This window comes from Bos mutus, chromosome 18, assembly GCF_027580195.1.
Source record: "Bos mutus isolate GX-2022 chromosome 18, NWIPB_WYAK_1.1, whole genome shotgun sequence".
In the NCBI taxonomy this organism is placed as follows: domain Eukaryota; kingdom Metazoa; phylum Chordata; class Mammalia; order Artiodactyla; family Bovidae; genus Bos; species Bos mutus.
The window spans coordinates 6,487,903-6,492,599 of NC_091634.1; positions in this window are offsets into that span (position 1 = coordinate 6,487,903).

Consider the following 4,697-nt stretch of genomic DNA (forward strand, 5'->3'; position numbering starts at 1 on the left):
CCAGGCTCTCACCCACCCAGAGGTGTGGGCATTACTGTCAGTAATAATAATAATGATCATTTATTGAGTGCCTGATGTATGCCAGGAGCTGTGCTAAGCGCTTTACCTGCATGATCTCATTTAATCCTTACAACTACCCCCTTGGAATTAGTGCTGTTAAGATCTTCATCTTCCAGATGAGGTAAACCGAAGCTTAGAAAGAGGATGTCTAACTGCTGGAAGTCATAGAGCTGGCAAGCGGCAGACCAAGGACTCGGATCCTGCCAAATCTGACGCTAGAACTTGCGCTTTTAACCACCAGGCTACACCCAGACGTTGGTTAATGCTTCCCAAATTATAGATGGGAAAACAGAGGCTCAGGAGAGAGGTAGGCACCTTCCCAAGGTCACAAAGTGAAGGCTCCTCTGAACCCTGAGGTGGTGCCCACTTCTGGAGCTAGCATGTTGCTGGTGAGCCGTGCACCACTGGTCTCTGACCTGTGTCCCAATTTTACAGGTGTACACTGAGACTTCAGGAAGGGTGAGCAGCTAGGCTTGAGAAGGGGGAGGGGAGGCTGGACTACACAGGACTCAAGTCCCAGACAGCCTGCCAACCTGTCTCCACTGCTCAACAGCTGTGGGGGCTTGAACCTGTTGCTGGCCTTTTTTTTTGACATTTTGACATTATTTCTGCGTCCGTCAAATGGAGAGGATGGCCCCTCTGCCCCCACCTTCACCACCCCTCCCCCCACAGCCTATTGCCAATGGGATCCTGTCAAACTTTGTCCAGACTGCACCCCTCCTCATCTCAGAACCTTTCATGGCTCCTTGTCAGAGTAAAAACCAAAGTCCTCATTGTGACCCACAAGACCCTGCATGATGTGGTCCCAGGGGGCCCCTGTGTGAGATCAACTCTCCTTCATTCAGCTCCAGTGATACAGGCTTTCCGGCTGTTCCTCAACTCCTCAAACACTCCCGAGGCATGGTTCTGCCTCAGGGCCTTTGCACTGGCTGTTTCTTCCCACAGATTTTGCATGGCTGCCCCACCTCACATCATCAGGTCAGATCCAATGTCACCTCCTCCAGAAAAGTGTAAGTGATAGTTGCTCAGTCGTGTCTGACTCTTTGCAACCCCATGGACTGTAGCCCACCAGGTTCCTCTGCCTATGGGATTCTCCAGGCAAGAATACTGGAGTGGGTTGCCATTCCTTTTGCCAAGGGATCTTCCCGACCCAGGGATGGAACACGTGGCTCCTGCATTGCAGGAGAATTCTTTACCATCTGAGTCACCAGGGAAGCACACACCTCCTCCAGAAGGCCTTTCCCAACCATCCTATAGAAAACATTTCACTTTCTTCCTTTGACTTCCTTGGCTTTTTTCCCCCATAGCACTAGAAGAGGTGTTTTTTGTTTGTTTGTTTACCTTTTTATCTTCTGTCTCTCCACTAGAACGTGAGTCCCACGAGGGCGAGGATCTTTCTTTTGCTCCGAGCTGGATTCTCAGGGTCTGGCACACAGGAGGCACTCCGTAAGTGTTTGTTGAACCAACAGTAACAAGTCTTTGTGTGAATTAAATGAGTTAATATATGCAAAGAGCTGTCCTAGTATGGGGGAAAGATTAAATACGCAAATTATGATTGCTATCACTATTTATTGCTCTACAAACAGTCTTCTGATAGCATGCAGGAGAGAAACAAGAGAGAAAGAAAAAGTCTAGAACAAGGGAAAGAAGCCAGAGAAAGGGGAAAGTTGACAGTTAAGAGATGGGGAGTGAGGAGACAGAAGGAAAGAGCTGGAGCTGGGCTGAGGGCAGACACGGGTGGGAGCATCCATCTCCCAACACCTACACTCAGCGATAGCAAAGGTGAGTCCTTATAGGCAAGAAGCTTTGAGATTGCCACAGTCGCTGCCCATTTCTTTGCAGGTGGGCAAACGGTTCCAAGGAGGGGAGGACCTTTGCAAGGACATCCTCAGTGATTATACGGTTCACGTGTACGAAGGCTGAGTGCTGGGAGCATGGTCGTCATCATGTTGATGCCTCCTCGTGCCAGTCCTGTAAGCTGGCACTGTCATTATTCCCACTTTCAGGCCTGCAACGTGCCCATGGTCTCCTGGCTGCCTTTGAAGGCAGATCTGGGCTCAGACTGCAGTGGGTCTGTGCTCTTAGCCAAGACTCCCAGAGACAGAGGAGAGCACCTGTTACCCTAGCCAGCGTGTCCACCGTGGAGTCCTCTTGCTATGAGGCTAACGGGAGCTGCTGTTGATTGAGTGCCAGCTGTGCGCGGGACACTGTGGCCTTTGTCTGTATCTAACTCATTGGATTCTCTCAACAATCCTAGGAGACTGATACTTTTATTATCTGCGTTTGATTGATAGAAAACTGAGACGCAAATAGGTGATAATCCCATGTGCCCCAGAGAAGAGTGTGGACTGGGACACAACAGAAATTCAAGTGGGAATGAAACCTCTGGCGAGTACATTCTAACCATTTTCTACCTGGTAACTGGTGATGTCATCATTCCCACCCAGGGTCTAAACTGAAGATGTCGTTCTTTCTGCTCAATCTATAGGATAATTGATAACATCACTAAATGATAATAGGATGCCTGTTGCTAAGCACTTTTAATAGTTGCTGATATTTACTGAGTGCCTACTCTGCGCCGGGTGGGCTTCCCTGGTGGCTCAGCGGTAAAGAATCTGCCTTCAGTGTAGGAGATGTGGGTTCGATCCAGGGCTTGGGAAGATCTCCTGGAGAAGGAAATGGCAACCCACTCCAGTATTCTTGCCTGGGAAATCCCATGGACAGAGGAGCCCATGGAGAGAGGAGCCTGGTGGGCTATATATAGTTCATGGGTTCATGAAAGTATGGGACACGACTTAGCGACTAAACAACAACAATTGTGTGCCAGGCACAGTTCCAGGTTCTTTGTATGTATTAATCCCATGATCCTCCCAATAACTCTAAGTGGTAGGTATTAGTCATACCCATTTTACAGTAAGGACACTGAGGGAAACCTACCCAAGACTACATAGTTAGAAAGCATGAGAGCCTCTGGATTTGAACCCAAGCAATCTGGCCCCAGTGTCTAGGGTGTAGATACCTATGTGAAATCACCAGAATGTACACCAGGTCAGAAGGAGGCACCCTGCTCCCTCAGAGCCCTCCAACTGGCCTCCATCCAAGTCTGCCAGAGAGGGTCCTCAGCATAAAACTTCAAACTCATTCCCTTGACAGTCAAGTCATCCCCACCATGGATGGTGGGTGGATGCATCCCAGCGTGCATCCATCTCTTCACCCCCAGCACTGGGATTGTCTCCATTAAACTGTGAGTTCCCAGCTCTCAGGGACTGGCTCTGATTGCTCTGTGGATCCTGAGGGTACAGGACAAACTGCAGTAAAGGAGAAACTTGGAAAGTGAGGACAGATAGAATACTGTGATCGATGTGTGTAAGAAGAAAAGGAAATTGGAGTGTGGGAGCTTTCTCAGTTCCCAGAGATATTCTGCCAGCTGGCACAGTCCCATTATTCTTAACTCATAACTGCCTCATTATGCAGAATCTGAGTAATGGTCATCGGAAGCATGGGAAAAAAAAAAACAAAACAGCTGGGACCTAAGTCATGTACAAAAACAAAATGTTGGAGTTGACAGGAGAGGAGACAGGAAAGTCAGGGAGGGGGGGCTTCTCTATGGAAGAGGGTTTGGGGGATTTTTTTAAGTGAGAAAAAAATGGGGGGAGCAGTTTCCACACCTGGCAGGGGTAAAGGAGCCCCGAGTCTTAACGAAGAAAAATAAAAGGACGAAGAGTATGCTGAGTTTCTCTGTGGGTCCTGACTATATTCCTGCCTGAGCAGTTCCTCCGTGGCAGAGATGTGAATGGTTCCAGTATTTTATTTTTGGTCCCTGGGCTGTTGTTTTCCCACATGTGACTGGAACTGGCTCTGAGACAAGAGCAAGCTGGCAGCCTCGTGTGGGTCACAGATGAGAGACCGGCTCAGTTATGTGACAACAAATATTTACTGAGTGCCTACTATGTGCCAGGCCTTGTTCCTGACCAGGGGTCAGCACAGTTTTTCTGTAAAAGGCAAAACAGTAAATATTTTCAGGTTTGAGAGCCAGATGGTCTCTGCTGTAACTATTCTATTTAGCAGGAAAGCAGCCATAGATAATATGTAAACAAATGGGTGTGGGTTTGTTTCAATAAAACTTTATTTATACAAACAGAAAATCCGAGGATTTAGCCTGTGGGCCATAGTTTGCAGACCCTTGTACCAGAAGCCAAGGAGACAGAAGGGACAAAGATGTAGTTCCAGCCCTTAGAGAGCTCACATCGATCTACTCCTACATGGCAGGCAGAGGGAACCAGTTCACACCTAAGTTAGATCTTGTCCCTCCTCTGCTCAGCGTCCACCCCTGGCTCCAGTCTCAAAGTTAAAGCAAGGTCCTACCCCATCTGGCCCCCCTTGTCCCCTCTCTACTCACAGCTTCCTCCCTCTTCCCCTTGATTACTTTGCTCCAGCCACGCTGGCCTCCTCAATGAATCGCCAACACACCAAGCTCAGCCCTGCCTTAGGACTTCTGTACACATCATTCTCTCTGTCCTGGAATGCAATTCCCTTAGAAAACCACTTGGCTCCCTCATCTCCTTTCAGTCTTTGCTCAGAGACCCACTTCCTCCACGACGACTTATCTGAGCAACCTCTCCTCTGAATCACTAATA